This window comes from Gorilla gorilla, chromosome 9 (genome assembly GCF_029281585.2).
Source record: "Gorilla gorilla gorilla isolate KB3781 chromosome 9, NHGRI_mGorGor1-v2.1_pri, whole genome shotgun sequence".
Lineage (NCBI taxonomy): Eukaryota > Metazoa > Chordata > Mammalia > Primates > Hominidae > Gorilla > Gorilla gorilla.
Window position 1 is genome coordinate 74,054,976 of NC_073233.2, and position 22,286 is coordinate 74,077,261.

A 22,286-nucleotide genomic window follows, 5' to 3' on the forward strand; every position below is an offset into this window, starting at 1 on the left:
AATGATCTAGTTCCATCCATGTTTCATCCATCCATCCAAAGGATCACATTCTTTTTTGTGGCCGAATAGTACTCCATTGTGTATATGCACTGCATTTATTTATCCATTCATCTGTTGATAGACACTTGCTTTCAAATCTTGCCTACTGTGAATAGTGCTGCAGTAAACATGGGAATGCAGAGACCTCTTTTCTATACTGATTTCCTTTATTTGGGGTATATACCTAGCAATGGGATTGCTGGATTGTAAGGTAGCTCTATTTTTAGTTTTGGAGGAACCTCCAAACTGTTCTCCATAGTGGTTGTAAAGTTGCAAATATTGACAGTAGTTACTCAAGTGGTGCCAAACTACAGGAGAAGGCCTGCTTGTATTTGACAAAACCAACCTTTACCCACGTACTGAATCTGATAACGTGGCTTTTGCTCAAAATCCAACTCTGATGTGGTAAAAACCTTAATTGAAAGTGGACCATAGCTCAGTGCTTCTCAAACTCTAATGCAGGTAAGAATGTTCTGGGTGTCTTGTTAAAATGCAGATTCTGAATCAGGTGGCCTGGGGTGGGACCTATAAGTCTGCATTTCTGACAAGCTTTTAGAGGGTGCTGAAGCTTTAGCTCTACAGCTGTGCTTGCAAACCAAGGAGATTTTTGACTGAGCTGTAGTTCGGAACTTTTTCCTGACGTATGAGAGTTTTGGTTAGGAATGTTTGGAGAAGTTATTCATGCATTTTACTTCAGCAGACAGGGAAAGGTGCTTTGTATCTGCGTGACCTGCCTTGCTCACAAAAGCCAGTGATGGATTCCCAACCGTGGACCTCCCAGACTCAGGCATGACTTGTAACTTGTACTCTGCCGTCACGGTGCATGGCTGAGAGAGGGATGCCCACTGGGTAGAACTCTTTGTTTCGTTTTTTTAAATGTGTGAATAGGCAATACATTTACAAGGTTCAAAATTCAAAAGATGTAGAAGGAGATACACAGTGAGTAGTGTCCTCCCCTTAATTCCCCATCTGCTCAGTTCCCAATTTTCCTCACCCCTCCAACCCTGCCAAATTAATAAAAGTACTTTATTAGTTTCTTGTGCATCTTTCCAACTATTTTTATGTATATACAAGCAAACATAAATTTATTTATATATAATTATATATAGTGTCTCTTTCTCACCTTAAAACAAATTAATGTTAACATACTATGGACATTGTTCTGCACCTTGATTTTCTTTTTTCATGAAAAAATTAATCTTGGAGATCTTTCCACATGTCCACATGAAGAGCTTTTTTTTGTTTTCTTTCAACAGCTTCATAGTATCTTATTGTATGGATCTACCATAATTTAACTAGAAACTTATTTACTGATGGACTTTAGATTGTTTCCAATTTCTTGCTGTTAAAATGCAAAGAATAAATTCACATTCGTATATTTTATGTACATTACACATTTGTTTTCTTTTATTCATCAATGTTCTATTTTATGAAGTCTTAAACTTTTATGTGTCTTGAACTTTTTGTATGTTTAATGAAGTATTATTTTTATATCTTTAAGTTCTCCTTTGATGAGTTTGGAAGGCTTTTTCACATTCCTAATGTTATTAACACAGAACAGATTAAATATATTTATATGCATTTTTCCTTTTTTTCCCCTAGAGACAGGGTCTCGCCATGTGGCCCAGGCTAGAGTGCAGTGATGCAATGAAAGCTCATTGTAGGCCAGGCACTGTTGCTCACCCCTGTAATCCCAGCAGTTTCAGATGCCAAGGCGGGCGGATCACCTGAGATCAGGAGTTTGAGGCCAGCCTGACCAACATGGTAGAACCCCATCTCTACTAAAAATATAAAAATTAGGCGGGCATGGTGGTGGGTGCCTGTAGTCCCGGCCACTCAGGAGGCTGAGGCAGGAGAATCACTTGAACCCAGGAGGCGGAGGCTACAGTGAGCCGAGATCACACCACTGCACTCTAGCCTGGGCAACAGACTGAGACTCCATCTCAAAAAAAAAAAAAATGCTCATTGTAACCTCAGACTTCTGGGCTCCAGTGATCCTGGTGCCTCAGCCTCCTACGTAATGGGCCCTACAGGTATATGCCACCACACCTAGCTATTTTTTGTTGTTTTTGTAGAGATGCAGTTGTTTTTTGTTTGTTTTGTTTTGTTTTTTGAGACGGAATCTCACTTTGTCACCCAGAATGGAGTGCAGTGGCGCAATCTCAGCTCACGGCAGCCTCTGTCTCCCGGGTTCAAGCAATTCTCCTGCCTCAGCCTCCTGAGTAGCTGGGATTACAGGCGCCCACCACCACACCCAGCTAATTTTTGTATTTTTAGTAGAGACGGGGTTTCACCATGTTGGCCGCTGGGCTGGTCTCAAACTCCTGACCTCAGGAGATCTGCCTGCCTTGGCCTCCGAAAGTGCTGGGATTACAGGCATGAGTCACCACTCCCGGCCAGAGATGCAGTTTTGATATCTTGTCCAGGCTGCTCTCCTGGGCTCAATTGATCTTCTTGCCCCGGCTCCCAGAGTGCTGGGATTATGGACATTGTTCTGTACCAATGTGTGCTGGGTGTGCAGTCACTGCCCAGCTGGGCTGCATATATTTTTTCCAAAACCCAGGTAAAATGTGTTCATCGCTTAAGAATCAGCATTTTTTAATTTTAATTTTTATTTTTTTGGGTGAGACAAGGTCTCACACTGTCGCCCAGGCTGGAGTGCAATGCTGCAATCTCGGCTCACTGCAACCGCCACCTGATCCTCACACCTGATCCTTCTGAGTAGCTGGGACCATGGGCACTTGCCACCACGCCCAGCTAATTTTTTGTATTTTTTAGTAGAGATGGGGTTTCGCCATGGTGCCCAGGCTGGTCTTGAACTCCTGAGCTCAGGCAATCCTCCCGCCTTGGCCTCCCAAGGTGCTGGGACTACAGGCGTGAGGCACTGCGTCTGGCTTATCAGCATTTTATTTAAAAAAAAAAGAGGAAGGAGATAATTGCATCGAAACCTGATAGTTAGAACTTTCAATTTAAGCTGAATGGGAGTGGGCTCCTGAAAAAGAAGGTTTGTGACCAGCCTGGGCAACGTCTCTACTAAGAGAAAAAGAAAAGAGGGAAGAAGGTTCAACCTGCTGCCATTTAACACTGCTTCTCCCAGGAGAGCAGCCCTGTGAGGCTTGGGTTTCTCTGAATGATGTCTTGGGTTTCAACACTGTCCCCTTACTTGTTAGCCACCTTCATGGAAAAAACCCACAATCCATGAATGTTTATCATCTCGCATGCCATTACTGGGCAAACAAAATGAATCACAAGCTGGGGCTTGAATAGAAATTCCATTATTTACAGACAGGTCAGATTAATCTATCTAGGAGGGACAGTGAAAGAGGCTATTTTTCCTGATGGTACTTTTTAAACTGCAGTCAGGTGGTGTTGTTAATGAAAATGCCAAAGAGAAAGAGTGATTTCCCTCCTAAGCAGTATTAGATTATAGTGTTGTCAGGAGTCTTGCAATTGAATTACCTTTTTGTAATCAATTCCACCTTATCAGTTAACTCTACTTGTAATGGACTGCTGGCTTCAAGAGACTGAGTCTGGGTTATTTAAAACTTCTTGCTGTAAAGGAGGCATCACCTGTAGCATCTCCCCTTCCCCAGGTGGAGCATCCCCTATTGGAGCACTTTGGAGGCTGCAGTGTTATGAGCTCTGCCCTGGCTGGGAAGGGTTCTGGAACAGGTCCGAAGCCTGCAGAGCAAAGGCTCATTTGTCTGCTTGATGCCAACATGCTGTGGGTTCTCCAGAGGCTGGGGCTGGTTGTTTCTCAGTCCTTGTTAGTATTGTTACTGCACTTCCCATTCGCATCTGCCTGTCATGTTCTACCACTAACCCCCAGGAAGAAATGAATGGGAAATTTAGTTTACCATGATTTTTGCCCTGATTTAACATATGGTACTTAGTTTGGGAAGCCATTTGCTGTTGAAGACCTTCTTTCTTGTTTTTTTAGGACAGAGTCTTACTCTGTTGCCCAGGCTGGAGTGCAGTGGCACAATCTCGGCTCATTGCAACCTCTGCCTCCTGGGTTCAGGCAATCCTCATGTCTCAGCCTCCCAAGAACCTGGGTTTACAGGCACACACCACCATGCCTGGCTAATTATTGTATTTTTAGTAGAAATGGGGTTTCACTATGTTGGCCAGGCTGGTCTCCAACTCCTGACCTCAAGTGATCTGTCCGCCTTGGCCTCCCAAAGTGCTGAGATTACAGAGATGAGCCACTGCACCTGGCCCCTGTTGAAGACTTTTGTGAAACAAAGCATTTTTTAAAGTTTCATAAGTAATATTGGAATTAATTTAGAGTGGACCGTGCGAAGTAAATGCTTTGTCACAAACTTAACGGTGTCAACATGGTAACAATATTGAAAAATGCTTTTAATTTTGTGAGGTGCGTATTCATAGAACTAAGAGTCAGAAGTTCTTGAACTTTGATTCCTGTTTGCCTCTTACTGATAATGGACTATACTTAGCCTTTTCTTGGGTTGGGTCCTTATCAAAGAATGAGAAGACTAACTAATAGTAACAATAATATGTGTTTGCTGTATGACAAGAGCTAGCCAGGTGATTTGCAGTTTTACTAGGGTAAGGTACAGCACTATGAACCATTTCTATAACAAAAAGGAAATGTATCATGTTGAGAGAGTAAACAAAGTTTTTTAGAGAAGAGGAAAACAAATCTTGAATTTGTTATTTGTACAAGTATACATAGAAGGCTATCAGGGCTGTCTGAGTTTTCTTTCATGTGTGAGAATGAAGGTAAAACTTGCTCGAGGTGCTTAGATAAGACTTGAAGGAAACACAGGCATTTATTTGGTTTATTGTTAGATCAATATAGAGTTGTACAGCAATCTTTTACATTTTCCACTCTCAAGACCTAGAAATGCATGGTATAATAGCTTAGAAAGACAACTGGTGTGAAGTATGTTCATTATTCTTTTTTTTCTTTGAGATGGATCTCGCTCTGTTGCCGAGGCTGGAGTGCAGTGGCACAATCTCGGCTCGCTGCAACCTCTGCCTCCCGGGTTCAAGCAATTCTCTTGCCTTGGCCTCCCAAGTAGCTGAGATTACAGGCATGCACCACGATGCCCAGCTAATTTTTTGTATTTTTAGTAGAGATAAGGTTTCACCATGTTGGCCAGGCTGGTCTCGAACTCCTGACCTCAGGTGATCCACCCACTTTGGCCTCCCAAAGTGCTGGGATCACAGACGTGAACCATCACGCCAGGCCTGTTCATTATTCTTGATGATCTCACATTTGACTTACAGTGCACTTTTATGTCCTGTGATGAGGTGATATGTTTGAAGATGAAAGAGGGCATTTAAAAGTAACTGAGGTGGGGGGGTCAGCCCCCCGCCCGGCCAGCCGCCCCGTCCGGGAGGTGAGGGGTGCCTCTGCCCGGCCGCCCCTACTGGGAAGTGAGGAGCCCCTCTGCCCGGCCAGCCGCTCCGTCCGGGAGGGAGGTGGGGGGGTCAGCCCCCCGCCCGGCCAGCCGCCCCGTCCGGGAGGTGAGGGGCGCCTCTGCCTGGCCGCCCCTACTGGGAAGTGAGGAGCCCCTCTGCCCGGCCACCGCCCCGTCTGGGAGGTGTGCCCAGCAGCTCATTGAGAGCGGGCCATGATGACAATGGCGGTTTTGTGGAGTGGAAGGGGGGGAAAGGTGGGGAAAGGATTGAGAGGTCGGATGGTTGCCGCCTCTGTGTGGAGGGAGGTAGACATGGGAGACTTTTCTCTGTACTAAGAAAAAATTCTTCTGCCTTGGGATCCTGTTGATCTGTGACCCTACCCCCAACCCTGTGCTCTCTGAAACATGTGCTGTATCCACTCAGGGTTGAATGGATTAAGGGCGGTGCAAGATGTGCTTTGTTAAACAGATGCTTGAAGGCAGCATGCTCATTAAGAGCCATCACCACTCCCTAATCTCAGGTACCCAGGGACACAGACACTGCGGAGGGCCGCAAGGTCCTCTGCCTAGTAAAACCAGAGAACTTTGTTCACTTGTTTATCTGCTGACCTTCCCTCCACTATTGTCCTGTAACCCTGCCAAATCCCCCTCTCCGAGAAACACCCAAGAATGATCAAAAAAATAAAAATAAATAAAAAAAAATAAAAGTAACTGAGGACAGAATCAGAACTTTAGTAGTTACAGTGAGGAAGTCAAAATCTCTCCCCACAAAACAACAATAATACCAGACAAAATTGTTAAAAGCAACTGTTTCAGGGCTGTAGAAATAGAATAAATGCAAGAAATAAATGGAGAAGCATTTATCCAAGAGAAACTGCCAAACTTCAGGTAAGAACAATGGGAGTCTTTGACATCCTTGCCTAAATGGAAGGGGGTTACTCCCATCCCCTCCTGCCATTGGTGTGGTAATTCTGTCAGGGTAGAGCAGGCCGTGAAAACTAACAGCTTGGCTGCCAGAGGGAATGCGCTTGATTTGGAGCAGGTGAAAAGCCCCCGTCCGGTGGCATTGACAGTGAAAGTAATGACCCTCAGTAGCAAGAGAATAAGGAAGGCCAACAGTTCTGGTAGTGAGAGAGCTATCCCAAGTGGGTCAAGCGACAGACTGGCAAACTAGCCCAAAACTTAATTAACAGAGATCCTGGAAATGAGACAGTTATAGAGGGGTCTGAAGGGCTGTCCACACATTTCTGGCTGACTTAGAAGCCTCTGCACACATGCAGGTAAAACTAGAGAGATCCCATGGTACCCATTTGTCCCTGGTTGGCTGGGAATCTGCATGAATGTATGAAGGAAATGCGACAGGGCTGATCCGAAAGGAAAAGTGGGGTAGACCTGAAAACTGCTTGAACTTTTGCTCCCTAACCCTGCACAGACCCATGGGCAGAGGTTGGAAGCCTAGTAGGCTCAAGAGATGCAAACACAACCTGTAACCAATCATTGCCTGATCACTAAGCTGTGTGTCAGCAAGTCAGGCTTAAAAATAAAAACAAGAATTTGAAAAGAAAAACTGGAAAAAAAAGAAGAAAAGAAACTGAGTAGAGACATCAAATAGCCGCACATCACAGGGGAGACAGATTTTGTAGATTTAGTCAAGGCAAATTACTAAAGAAATAACACACGTGAAAAATTACAGTTGAGAGTTGCTACAATATATTCTCTAAAACATCTAGTTTTTTAAAATTATGATTATGTCTGTAATTTATTATGGTTATGTCTGTAAGGAATGGCTACAGAAAAACAAACACTAATGGGACAAAAAAAACAGGAAAGGGTGGTTCATATTCAGGGAAGATAATCAGTCAATAGAAACTGTCTCTGAGAGAGCCTAGATGTTAGGTTTAGTAAACAAAGACTTCAACACAGCTATTATACATGTGTTCAGGAAATACAGGAAACTATGCATGTCATGTTTAAATATTTAAAGAAATGTATGATGACAGTGACTCAATAAATCTCAATAAAACAGAAACTATAAAAAAGAACCACATGCAAATTCTGGAGATGAAAAATACAGTAACTAAAATTAAAAATTCACTACAGGAATTCAACAGCAGATTTGAGACACAGAAGAAAGAATCAGTGAACTTAAAGATAGATTAATAGAAACTGCCAATCTGAAGAACCTGAGAGAAAAAAATGAACAGAGCCTCAGAGATCTGTGGGACAACATCAGGCATACCAACACACATGTCACAGAATCCTACAAGGAATGGAGAAGAAAGGGCAGAAAAAAAATGTATGAAGTAACAGCCAGAAACTTCCTACATTTGATGAAAATCATGAATCTATGAAAACTTCAAATCGGATAAATATTGAGGGATCCACACCTAGGCATATCCTGGTCAAATAATTGACAGGCAAAGACAAAAAGAGGCCGGGTGCAGTGGCTCACGCCTGTAACCCCAGCACCCCAGCACTTTGGGAGGCCGAGGTGGGCAGATCACTTGAGGTCAGGAGTTCGAGACCAGCCTGGCCAACATGGTGAAACCCCCGTCTCTACTAAAAAATACAAAAATTAGCTAGGCGTGATGGCATATGCCTGTAATCCCAGCTACTCAGGATGCTGAGGCAGGAGAATCGCTTGAACCTGGGAAGTGGAGCTTGCAGTGAGCCGACATCATGCCACTGCACTCCAGCTTGGGTGACCAAGTAAGACACTGTCTAAAAACAGACAAAGACAAAAAGAATAAGAATGTCTTGAAAGCAGCAAGAAAAAGATAACTCCTCAAGTTTTTTATTGTAACAGTATGAGTGTTTGCTGACTTCTCAGCAGAAACAGTGTAGGGTAGAAGGCAATGGAATGACATATTCAAAGTACTGAAAGAAAAAACGAAACAAAACAAAATTTTATATCTAGCAAAAGTATTCTTCAAAAATGAAGGCAAAATAAAGACATTCCTAGATAAACAAAGACTAGGAATTGCTTGCTACCAGATCTCAGTTTTTTTGACTGAGAGGAAAATTCTACCAATGGACAGTAATTCAGATCCACAAGACTAAAGGAAGAACACCAAAATTGCCAAATATTTGGGTAAATGTAAGATAATATATAAAAATAGCTGAGGCTCAAAGTAGTAAAGAACATTCTCCTGGTAAGAGGAAAATGATAACAATGGAAACTTGGCTCAACTTAAAGGAATAAAGAATGCTAAAAATAGTAAATATGTAGGTAAACATAAGAAATTTTCTAATGTTGTAATTTTTCTAAATGGTAATTGACAGTAAAAAGCAAAAATAATAACAATGTATTATGGAGTTAAAACATGTAGAAAAGAGAGTAAAGGGGTGATTCCTGGAGGCTGGGAAGGTTAGGGGGGAGTGGGAGGGAAGTGGGGTTAGTTAATTGGTACAAAAAGAAAGAATGAATAAGAGCTAGTATTTGCTAGCACAACAGTGTGACTGTAATCAGAAATAACTGTGATATAAAAATAACTAATTATTGTCTGTGACACAAATGATAAATGCTTAAGGTGATGGATACCCCATTTACCCTGATGTGATTATTAGGTATTGCATGCCTATATCAAAGCATCTCAAATAACCTATAAATATATACACCTTCTATGTACCCACAAAAATTAAAAATAAATTTTTAAAATTTAGAAATGAAATATACGGCCATAATAACAAAAGACATAAGGAAAAAACAAATACCTGAGACTCTCTTGTAGTTTGTTGAGTGTAATTGGCATAATCCTTTTGAAAGCTAGTTGGGCAGTAGCCATTAAAAATGTACTTTTTAAAAATTAATTATTATTATTATTTTTTGAGACAGTCTCACTCTGTTGCCCAGGCTAGAGTGCAGTGGTGTGATCACAGCTTACTGCAGCCTTGACCTCCTGGGCTCAAATGATCCTCTCAGCTTAGCTTACCAGGTAGCTGGGACTACAGGCACACACCAGCATGCCTGGCTAATTTTTGTATTTTTTATAGAGATGGGTGTCTCGTGAGGCTGTACTCACACTCCAGGCCTCAAATGATCCTCTTGCCTCGGACTCCCAGAGTGCTGGCATTACAGGTGTGAGCACCATGCCTGGCCCGCCATTAAAAATTTAAATGTTTAGTCCTTTTGACTTAGCACTTTCAGTTTTAAGAACACATATCATAGAAACACTACAATAACTTTGTAATAACTAAGAACTATAAAAAAGTCAAATGCCCAACAGAAAGGGACTGATTAAGTAAGTAGTATATTTATTTTGACTAAATATTATAACCATTAAAAGGAATGAAGTCAGGCTGGGTGCGGTGGCTCACGCCTGTTATCTCAGCACTTTGGGAGGCCAAGGAGGGCGGATCACTTGAGGTCAGGAGTTCAAGACCAGCCTGGCCAACATGGTGAAACCCCTTCTCTACTAAAAATACAAAAATTAGCTGGGCGTGTTGGTGTGCACCTGTTATCCCAGCTACTTGGGAGGCTGAGGTGTGAGAATCGCTTGAACCAGGGAGGTGGAGGTTGCAGTGAGCCAAGATCGCACCACTGCACTTCAGCCCGGGTGACAGAGTGAGGCTCCATCTCAAAACAAAACAAAACAAAAAAGAATGAAGTCACTATATATGTTTTAACATGGAAAGGTGTCCACTTAAAAGCTGCTAAATGTGATGCATTTGGTCGAAAAGAGATTGAGCAGCACAGAAGTATATGCTCAAAGGTATGTGTGAGCGTGTGCACATGCATACACACTTTTTTTTTTTTTTTTTTTGAGATAGAGTCTCCCTCTGTCACCCATTCTGGAGTGTAATGGTGTGATCTTGGCTTATTGCAACCTCCGCCTCCTGGATTCAAGCAAGTCTGCCTCAGCCTCCCGAGTAGCTGGGATTACAGGCGTGCGCCACCACACATGACTAATTTTTGTATTTTTAGTAGAGACGGGTTTTCACCACGTTGGTCAGGCTGGTCTCGAACTCCTGACCTCAGGTGATGTACCTGCCTCGGCCTCCCAAAGTGCTGGGATTACAGGTGTGAGCCACCATCCCCAGCCAACACATGCTTTTTTTTCTTCAGACTTTTAATAGTGATCTTCTCTGGTGATTTATAGGATTGTTCCACTTTATTATATATTTCCAAAATAAGAGGTTTTTTTTCTACTGTGTGTTTCTACTTTTTCTACTTTTCGAACTATTACTTTAAAAACAAATATTTTATAAACATATACATTTTAAAAAGTAGCTCATAGCATAACATTAACTTTGTATTTAAAATTGTGAGATGAAATCAAGTACCCAGTCTATAAACAGCACTTTCTACATCCATTCCACATCTTGTGTTCGTGTGTGTGTGTGTGTGTGTGTGTGTGTTTTACATGTCTGTTCAGTACATTATAAGATCTTTGGGGGGCAAAACTGATCTTTTTTTTGAGACGGAGTTTCGCTCTTGTTGCCCAGACTGGAGTGCAGTGGCATGATCTCGGCTCACTGCAACCTCTGCCTCCCAGGTTCAAGCAATTCTCCTGCCTCAGCCTCCTGAGTAGCTGGGATTACAGGCATGCACCACCACACCTGGCTAATTTTGTATTTTTAGTAGAGATGGGGTTTCTCCATGTTGGTCAGGCTGGTCTCGAACTTGCCACCTCAGGTGATCCACCCGTCTCGGCCTCCCAAAGTGCTGGGATTACAGGCTTGAGCCACCACGCTCGGCCAAAACTGATCTTATTCATATTTGTTCAGTTTCTCCCCCCACATCCCCCTCTCTGTTCCTATCATATAGTGCTTTGCACATAGCAGACCATCTGTGAATATTTATACTTTATTAAAGACATATAAAATAGTAATTATTCTCTACAGCAATTGGAATCCAATACAGTAATCTATATACAGTTATTTGATCCACTGACGTACGTTCTTTCTCTTTCTCCCAAAAATAACCATTGAGACTAACAAAACCAAAACAAAACCGAAACAAAGAGCTCTAGCTTTTCCCATCTTCTCCAGTTACTAAATGTAGAACAGACTGGGTTTTGCTGACTTCTAGGCAGGAAACAGATTCTGTTTCTAGGAACAGAATTCCTATATCTAACTGAGCTATTCTTTTTCTTTTATGTTGTTTCCTTTTCACTAAAATAGAAAAAAAAAGAGAAACATTTTAAGCCTTTCTACCTTTGCTATATGACTTTATCACATGCAACATTTGGAATATTTGATCTAATAAATTTCTAAAGACAATTAGGACTTTGCCACTGAAGTGTTATTGTTCATTACTTGAAAACGTGTTACTTTTAAATGTTTTGTTTATAGCACTATGCCTTTAAAAGTAAGGTGTTATATTTAAAAATCCAAAAAGTAAATTACTTTCTGTTGGATTAGAGGAAATTTCCATTAAGGGAGATTGAGTGAAGTGGTTGCATAAACCCTCCTACAGATAACAATTGAAAGATCTGGGTAAAATATAAGAAACAACTAAAAGCATCCAAAAGCTGTCCCTAGAACCTGAGGAGAATTGACTCCTGAAACACTATAATAGAAGGAGCAAGAATTGCAAGTTTGTGACTTTTTTTGCCAGAGGTTATGCATCAGTACCCATGGTGGTTTCAGTAGAAAGAAATTATAGTGGAAAGCTGCAGCCTTACAGATGAGAGGTGCCAAAGAAGAGAAGTCAGGGATGGAAGAGAAGCTGGAAAGTTCAGGGGGGAATCCTGGAAACAAAAGAGGACTACAGAAAGCGTGAGGCCCCACATCTGAGTGAAAACTGTCCAAATTCCTGGTTGACTATTAAACTCTAAATGTATAGTGACATCCCAGGGAGCCCAGCAAAACAAAAACAAAAATAAAAACCAGCCAACCAATGAAACAAAGCAAGCAGGCAGAGGCTAGAGAGGAATCTACCCTTAAAAGACAGACCTATACTAGATGAGATCTGTGAGGTTCATGCTTTTTAAAACAGTATATCCCTAAACTGAGCAGTGAAGCAGTGGAAAGCTGAAGCCTTACTGGCTTGGGGTTCAGAGGAAAGACCCTAATATTGCCCAAGCAGCTGAAAACTTAGGAGGAAATCACAAGAACACAAAAGTCACAGAGTGTGAGCCCCTAAATCTGAGTATGATCAGCCTAAATCCCTGGCTGTCTGCCAGATTACACAGAAGCATGGGAGACCCCAGGGAGCTAGGCTAGACGTTGTAAGAGCTGAGCAGAGATAGCAGCTGCTTCATACGACAGGAGAGACAGTTTGCAGTTTGAATCCAGGCAAGTTAACTGCCTACTAGAATATAAAAAGAGAAAGTTCTCAGAAGAACACAGTAGAATCCAGAGTTGCTATAACATCTTATCTACAATGCCAAGTTTTCAATCTACAATTACTAGACATGTAAATAAAGTGGAAAGTCTAACTCATACTCAGGAAGAAAAGCAGTCAGTAGAGACTGACTCTGAGCATCTAAGTGGGTACAGTGTTGGATTTTGCAGGCAGACTGCAAAGCCACTGTCCTATGATCAAAGAATTAAAGGAAAAATAAGTGAACAGATAGAGAAATTGTAACAAAGAAATGGAAAGTGAAAAAATGGAAGTTGTAGAGCTCAAATAAGTAATAGCTGAAATAAAAACTCACTGGAGGCCGGGTGCAGTGGCTTACACCTATAATCCCACAACTTTGGGAGGTCAAGGCAGCAGGATCACTTGAGCTCAGGAGTTTGAGACGAGCCCGGGCAACATAGTGAGACCCCACCTCTACAAAGCAATTTTAAAATGAGCCAGGCATGATGGTATGTGCCTGTAGTCCCAGCTACTTGGGAGGCTGAGGTGGGAGGATCGCTTGAGCCCAAGAGATCGAGGCTGCAGTGAGCTGTGATTGTGCCACTGCACTCCAGCCTGGCTGACAACATGTCTCAAAAAAAAAGTTCACTAGATGTGCTCAACAGCGGTTTTGAAATGACAGAAAAAAGAATCTGTGCCGTTGAAGATAGATCAATAGAAATTATCCCATCCAATGAAGAGAGGAGCAAAGATTGAAGAAAAGTGAGTAGAGCCTCAGAGACTTGTAGGACGATATCAGGTAGCCTAATATAAGTGTACTTGGAGTCTTAGAAAGGGAAAAGAAAAATAGGCAAAAAACAATATTTGAAGAAATAATATCCCCAAACTTCTTAAATATGGTAGAAAACACTATAGATTCAAGAAGTTCAGTGGAGTCTGAGCACAAAGAAAAAGCACTCATAGGCATATCATAGTCAAATTGCTGAAACCAAAGATAAAAAGAAAATCTTAAAAGCAGATAGAGATCCCTTTGCAGCTCATGAGTGTGACGATTGGGTGTTCATGCATGCGTGTGAGGTGTGCCACCCTCTGAACCTTGTTACAACATCAGCACATTACATCTCTGAACTTGCATGGGGAGGGGAAGCAGGTAGAGAAAAGTGACACATTACATAAAAGGGATCAGTGTTACAAATGTGACTGAGTTTTCATCAGAAACGAAGGAGGCCAGAAGACACTGGAACAGTATAGTCAAATACTGAGAGAAAAACCGTCAACCAAGAATCCAGTATCCAGAGAAACACATTTTCAAAAATGAGGGCTAAAGACATTTTCAGAAAAACAAAAATCGAGAGAATTCATCACCAGCAGACTTCCACTAAAAGAAGTTTTCAGAATGAAGGGAAATGATACCAGGTGGTAACTCATCTACAGGAAGAAATGAAGAGCATTGGAAATAGTAAATATGTAGGTAAATATAAAAGACTATGATTTTTTTCCTTCTCTAATTTCTTTAAGATACATATGTGTTTTTTTTGAGATGGGGGTCTCACTATGTTGCCCAGGCTTGAGTGTGTTGGCTATTCACAAGGACAATTATGATGCACTATAGCCTTGAACTCCTGGGCTCAAGCTATCATCCTGCTTCAGCCTCCTGAGTAGCAGAGACTACAGGCGTGTGCCACTGTGCCTGCTGGTGACATAAGAAACAAGATTTTAAAGATTTTATAACACTGTAGTGCTGGGTTTATAATGTACATATAGGTTGGTCACAGTGGCTCACACCTGTAATCTCAGCCCTTTGGGAGGCCAAGGTGGGAGGATTGCTTGAGCCCAGAAGTTTGAGGCCAGCTTGGGCAACATGGTGAGACCTTTTCTCTACCTAAAAAATAAAAAACCTGGCCAGGCGCGGTGGCTCGCGCCTGTAATCCCAGCACTTTGGGAGGCTCAGGTGGGCGGATCACGAAATCGGGAGATCGAGACCATCCTGGCTAACACGGTGAAACCCTGTCTCTACCAAAAATACAAAAAATTAGCCGGGCATGGTGGTGGGCACCTGTAGTCCCAGCTACTCTGGGGGCTGAGGCAGGAGAATGGCGTGAACCCGGGAGGCGGAGCTTGCAGTGAGCCGAGATGGCACCACTGCACTCCAGCCTGGGTGACAGAGCAAGACTGTCTCAAAACAAACAAACAAAACCTTTTAAACATAATATATATATAGGTGTAATTATGACAACAGTAGCACTAAGATGGGGCAGGGCAAATGGAAATTTACTGTCGTAAGATTTGTACATTTTACCTGCTTAGAAGAGACACACTTTAAACACAGAGACACAGGTTAAAAGTAAAAGGATGGAAAAAGATTATACCATGAAAAGAATACACATAAGAAAGCTGAAGTGGCGATATTAACATCAAATGAAATAAATTTTAAGATGAGGAATATTGCTAGAGATTAAGGATACTTTATAATGATAAAAGGGTCAGTATCTTACAGAGCTATAAAAATCTTCAATGTGTATGTCCCTGATAACAGAGCTTCAAAATACTGAACCAGGTGCAGTGGCTCACGTCAGTAATCCCAGTGCTTTGGGAGTCCAAGGCAAGAGTATTGCTTGAGGCCAGGAATTCAAGACCAGCCTGGGCAACATAGTGAGATCCCATCTCTGCAAAAAAGTTTTTAAAATTAGCTTATTGTAGTGGTGCACACCTGTAGTCCTAGTTGCTCTAGAGGCTGAGGCAGGAGAATTGCTTGAGCCTGGGAATTCAAGGCTGCAGTGAGCTATGATAGCACCACTGCCCTCCAGCCTGGGCAACAGAGTGAGACCCTGTCTCTAAAAATAAAAATAGAAAGGCTACTAGGACTGGTAAGTGAGTTTAGCAAGATACAGTAGGATCTCACTACTGTAAGAGTACAAGGTCAGTATATCAAGAAAACCATTTATGTTTTGGTCAGAATACCAAAAAAACAGATAACTGGAAAAAAATTTTTATAGTATTCCACTTGCCATATCATCCAAATACATGAAGTACTAGGGATAAATTTAACAAAATGTATGTAAAACTTACATACTGAAAACTACAAAATATTAGTATAAATAGGCTCGTGGATTGGAAATCTCAGTATCATAAACATAATCCATTTTCTACAAATTCATCTGTAGATTCAATACATTCTCAATCAAAATTTCTGCGTATTTTTGTTGTAGAAATTGAAAAGCTGGTTCTAGAATGTGTATGGAATGCAGAGTACTTAAAACTAGCAAAGCCAGCAAAAATTGAGGACTGACTTCTACAGCACCGCAAGGCTGTGATACTGGCAAAATAATAGACATGTACATAAATGAGAAGATGGAATCCAGAAAGAGATCCACACGTAAATAGACAATTGATTTGCAGCAAAGGTCCTGAGGCAATTCAATGGGGAAAGGAATATCTTTTCAACACATGGTACAGCAGCAACTAAATATCTGTGTGGAAGAAAACGAACATTAACCCATACCTTATACGCTGCCCAGAAAGCTCAAAACGGACCAAAGTCCTAAACGAGTTAAAACTATAAAGCTTCTGGAAAAATTATAGGGGAAGACGTTCATGTGACTTCTGGGTGTGAAAAGATTTTCTAAGTAGGATACAAAAAGCACATACCATAAAATAAATGAATGCTAAATTGAAATGTGCTCATCCACATAGAATTTCTAGTTAGCTCTTTAGCACCTCTTTTGTTTTTTGAGACAGCGTATAACAAAAAATTACCCGGGCGTGGTGGCGGGCACCTGTAATCCCAGCTACTCGGGAGGCTGAGGCAGGAGAATGGCGTGAACCTGGGAGGCGGAGCTTGCGTGAGCCGAGATGGCGCCACTGCACTCCAGCCTGGGCGACAGAGCGAGACTCTGTCTCGAAAAAAAAAAAAAAATCTTTCCATGGTTTAATAAAGGCAGCTATTCAGTATTCACTCTATAGGTGATGATTATACTTTGGGTTGTTTATTCTCTTTCCTAGAACCTCTTTCTTGTTCAGGTATCAGGTTCCTCTTTGTGGTGATGTTCTTCTAGGAAGAATGTTCTGACCCCAAGTTCTGGTCATTTTGCTTTGTTTGATAATTTTGTCTCCCCTCAATTACGTAGGATGGTACATGTTACCAAGTTGTGACCAATGACAAATGAACAGATGTCTTCAGGGTCAGGAGAGACTTTTAGAAAAGATGGAGAAATGAGATGGATTATATTTCCTCCCTCCCCAACCCCACTAAAATGACAGTAAAGGAATTTTCGTTTAAAAAATTACAAATCTATAAGGATGAAGAGATTGGGAGAGGAGATCCCAGTGGGCCAGAATTTTTCCCTACAAAATTTTGAAAACTGAAATGTAGGTGCATATATGATGAGTCATTTAGGTTTCAACTTCATCTGCTCCACTAAGTATTTGCAGTGGAGAAAGCTAACAGGAAGCAATCCTGTTTTCAGCCGCACGTGGGCCATGTTCTGAGATAAGTTTTAGGTACCTGTGAATATAGGATATACACTGGGGCTGAAAACAGGAAAATGAGTTGAAAGTCTGAATGTGAAAGAGTTAGCACCGCAGATCCCCATCCCCAAAGAATATGTGTGTCAAAGTCTAACCTGGGGAAACCCTGTTATAAATGAGGGTGGGAGGCAGGTTTCTTACCCAAAATAGTAGATGAAGTTGAAGTCTGCATATTCAGCCAGATCTTTCCACCTACCTTCCTGTCTTGGCTCCTACTGTCTTGGCTGTGGGACTTGTTATCACAGGCACCATCTCTGCCCACCAAGACATTGAAAGACCTCAGAGCAACTGACCCATCCTTGGCTCCTGGAATACTCATTTATAAGCCCCTCAGCCAGGACATTATCACATTTCTGTCTGGGGAAATTGACTAGCCTATGGGAAAAAAAAAAAACCTAACTTAGGTATTTAGAATTTCCTTATCCCATCACATGCTGTGAGGTCCCACAGGAAGCAAGCGGTGCTCATCCACATAGAATTTCTAGTTAGCTCTTTAGCACCTCTTTTGTTTTTTGAGACAGGGTCTGGCTCTGTTGCCCAGGCTGGAGTGCAGTGGCATGATCACCGTCTTGGCTCACTGCAGCCTCCTTCCCCTGGACTCAAGTGATCTTCTCACCTCAGCCTCCCGAGTAACTGAGACTACAGATACACGCCACCACACCAGGCTAATTTTTTTGTATTTTTTGTAGAGACAAGGTTTTGCCATGTTGTCCAGACTAGTCTCGAGCTCCTGAGCTCAAGTGATCCACCAGCTTTGGCTTCCCAAAGTGCTGGGACTACACATGTGAGCCACTGTGCCCAGCCTGCACTTTGAAAAACAAATTCCTCAGAGATAAGATGTTACATCAAGGAAACAAGAGCAGGATGCCATGTAAAGGAACTATTCAAGAATGTTCTTGAGAATTGAAAAATCTCACTAAGTGAAGATTGCAGTAAAGCAGTTGGAAGATAGGCCGGGTGTGGTGGCTTACAACTGTAATTCCAACACTTTGGGAGGCCAATGTAGATGGCTCACTTGAGACCAGGACTTTAAGACCAGCCTGTGCAATATGGTGATGATACCCTGTCTCTACAAAAACAGAAAAAACTAACTGGGTATGGTGGGGCACACCCCTAGTTCTAAGTACTTGGGTGGCTGAGGTGGGAGTATTGTGTGAGCCCAGGAGTTCTAGGCTGCAGTGAGCTATGACCACACCACTACACTCCAACCTGGGTGGCAGAGAGAGTAAAGTAAAGCAGTTGGTCAAAGATAACAGACAATAAGTTGGAAGAAAAAAGAAAATTAAAGGATATCTAGGAGATCCAACATCTGACTATTGGAGTTCTAGAAAGATGAAGGACAAGGCATTATTTAAAAAGCAACATAAGAGGTTTTCCCCAAAAATGTCTCAGATGGATAAGAGCTCACCCAGTGTCCAGAATGAAAAAAGTGATGAAAAAGACCCTCAACAGAGTACATTGTCATGAAATTTTGTGACACTGATGACAAATTTTAAAGGCATCAGAGAGAAAAGTCACATAAAAATGATCTAAAACAAGTGACATTAGACCAGTTAACAATAGCACTGGGATCTATAAGATAATAGATGAATGCCATCTAAAGCCTGATGGGAAAATTTTCAGTCTGTAATTCTACACCTAGTCAAACTGTCAAATCAAGAGTGAAAAGTGTTTTCAGAAATGCAGGGTCTCGGCCGGGCGTGGTGGCTCACGCCTATAATCCCAGCACTTTGGGAGGCCAAGGCAGGTGGATCACCTGAAGTCGGGAGTTCGAGACCAGCCTGACCAACATGGAGAAACCCCATCTCTACTAAAAATACAAAATTAGCTGGGCGTGGTGGCACATACTTGTAATCCCAGATACTCAGGAAGCTGAGGCAGGAGAATCACTTGAACCCGGGAGACGGAGGTTGCCGTGACCCAAGATCACGCCATTGCCCTCCAGCCTGGGCAACAAGAGCAAAACTCAGTCTCAAAAAAAAAAAAGAAATATTGAGTCAAAGAGTATGTGCATATGCAAGGTGGGGAGACATTACCAAACTGCCCTCCGTAGGGGTGTGCCAGTTACATTCCCACAAGCTAGGTACCAGTGCCTGCTTCCCCACAGCCTGGCCAAGAGATTGTCGTAGGTTTTTCAGTTTTGGGGGTGGGGGAGCGGGTGGTATTTGCTGATCTGGTAAATGTAGGATGGCAGCTGTTTAGTGTTGATCAATCCACCCTTATGAGACTGACATGGAAGATTACTCCACTTTCACAGAAACAGTGGAAAAAGTCCAGCTATCTTTACAGTTAACAAGCTGTAAGGAAATGCTAACAGATTAAGAAATTAACCACAGGACCTAATTAGAAAAAGATCTGGCAACATGCCCAGCTCATCCAGCGGCAGAGGGAGAAAATATTCTGCATTCGTGACACTGTTTAGAAAGGGGTAATTTAAATGCGCTTTAATCTGGGTTAGTATTGTCCAGTTAAGAAGTCTGTTAGAATGATAACACTTGGGTTTTTTAATACTTAGTGTGGTGAAGCAGATTTATTTTCTCCCCTTAGTATATTTATATTGAATGGTAAAGGTTATAGTTTAATTAAATAAGCTACACATTTCCTGTTTTCTTTTAAACCACTGTGCTAGGAGTTAGATTCATTAAGAGTTGGACATGGTCTCTGTTCTTCAACACATTAGCGCAATGTGACTGTAATTCAAATTGGAGTTTGACACCGAAGTTTTATATCTAATTTAGGCAGCCTAACCTAGTTAACACAGATTGGTGCTAGATCCTGGCTGACACCTACTATCTGCGTGACCTCAGGTAAACTACTGAAGTTTTCTGCACCTCAGTTTTCTCAAATATAAAATAAAGATTATAATTGTTTTGAGGATTAAATTATATACATTGCACATAACAGTATCTGGCTTATAGTGTTATATGTTTGCCAGTATGATGTTACACCCCACAAATTGCGAAAGCTTTGTTTAAAAATATATTTTCCTGATTAAAAAAATTAATGCATGATCTTTATAGGAAATGTGGGATATATAGAAAAGCTTATTTTTTTTTGAGATGAGGTCCCTTGGCCAAGATGGAGTATGGTAGCCCTAACATGACCACTGTATCCTCAATCTCCTGGGCTCGAGTGATTCTCCCACCTCAGCCTCCCAAGTAGCTAGGACTACAGGCATGTGCCACCATGCCTGGCTGATTTTTTTTTTTTTTTTTATTGGCAGGGGAGTGAGGGTGGGGATGACGTCTCACTATGTTTCCCAGGCTGGTCTTGAACTCCTTAGGCTCAAGCGATCCTCCTGCCTCGGCCTCCCAAAGTGCTGGGATTATAGGTGTGAGCCACCGCACCTGACCAAAAAGCATTTTTTAAAAACTCATCTATCACCTCACCACTAATAGAACAGTGTTAGCATCTGGGCACATCCTCAAGGCAGTCTTGCTTGCATTGTGGTTAAGAACATGGACTCTGGAGCCACCTACCTGGGTTCATATTCAGGTCCCACTGTTTACTAATCTCTGTTCATCTCTCTCAGTTTCCTCATCTGTAAGATGTGGCTAATAGTACCCCTCACTTAGTGAGGATAAAAGATGCTAATATATGTAGAGCATCTAGAATAGGCGAGGCAGAGGTAAGTGTATGTGTTTGTGTTGTTGTTGTTATTCTGTCTGTGTGTATGGCCAAAGTTTAAAGAAATTTCATCAGCCTCTGAAATAGAGAATATATATATATGGCACTAATGAGTGGTGCCGGCAGGCAAGAAGTACTACAGGGGATAAACAAACATACACAAATATGTAATTTGCATGACTGGCAGATGGCTGAAAGGCACTAAAAAAAAATTAGCCGGGCGTGGTGGCATGTACCTGTCATTTCAGCTACTCAGGAGGCTGAGGGAGTTAGGATCATAAGAGCCCAGGAGTTCAAAGCTTCAGTGAGCCAAGATCACGCTGCTGTACTCTAGCCTGAGGGACAGAGCAAGAGTCTATCTCTAAAACAAAAATAAAAACACCAAATAAATAAAAATAAAGAAGGCACTAGAGTGGAGAAAGGAAACTGAAGTAGAGTGGATGGAATCTTAGTTCCCCCTAGCTAACTGGAAAATAATTTCTTCCTGGGCAATTAGAAAAAAAAGTGAATAAATCCATGGTTTAAAACTCAAGTAAAAGATAAGAATGTCTATATTGTGGGTAATAAAAAAAGATCCTATTACTCTAATTTCATTGGGACAATGAATAAATTCCCACTTTAAATCTCAGCCAGAAAAGTAAGTAGAAATTCAATTGGCTACATTTTTTTTTCCTACGGAAAAACCCTTACTCTGATTTGCAAAACAGATAAATTAGAGAATGAGCATTCACAGCCTCGAGAGATTCCCTATTGACTTCCTATAAATAATAGCTTTTCCACAGCCAGGTTGGATTCCAGGAGGAATGTGATGATTGCCATGAGAGGCAAACACGCATTATTTTAGGAGCCCAACCTGACGGATATTAATTGGTGTAGTGGGTTGAATATTGGCCCTCAAGTAACCCCTGGTACTTAGGAATGTGACCTTATTTGGATTGAGAGCCTTTGAAGATGAGATAATATTGGATTGAAGACAGACCTGAAATCCAATGACTGATGTTTTCTGTTGGTGGTGGTGGTGGTTTTTGTTTTTGTTTTTTGAGACAGTGTCTCTGTCGCCCAGGCTGGAGTGCAGTGGTGCGATCTCAGCTCACCGCAACCTCTGCCTCCCAGGTTCAAGTGATTCTCCTGCCACAGTCTTCCCAGTAGCTGGGATTACAGGCACCCGTCACCACGCCAGGCTAATTTTTGTATTTTTAGTAGAGACAGGGTTTCTCCATGTTGACCAGGCTGGTCTAGAACTCCTGACCTTAGGTGATCTGCCCACCTCGGCCTCCCAAAGTGCTGGGATTACAGGCCTGAGCCACCGCGCCTGGCCTGATGTTCTTATAAGAGGAAGGAGAGAGAGTTTTCAGACATAGAAACGGGAGAAAGGCTATGTGAAGACAGAGGCCAAGGTTGGAGTGACAGGGCCAAGAATGCCCAGGATTCCCAGCAGCCACTGGGGATGGAAGGGGCCA

At 42.0% G+C, this 22,286-nt stretch overlaps 1 protein-coding gene and 1 non-coding gene across 2 annotated transcripts in view; both read left to right on the forward strand.

The window, feature by feature from the left end:
- Window positions 1-22,286, forward strand: part of PACS1 (phosphofurin acidic cluster sorting protein 1) — a 178,288-nt gene that overhangs the window by 69,332 nt on the left and 86,670 nt on the right. The window lies entirely within an intron of this gene.
- On the forward strand, window positions 13,697-13,801 carry LOC115936403 (small nucleolar RNA U13). The gene has a single exon (XR_004071893.1). It is a non-coding gene; the product is annotated as a small nucleolar RNA U13 (small nucleolar RNA).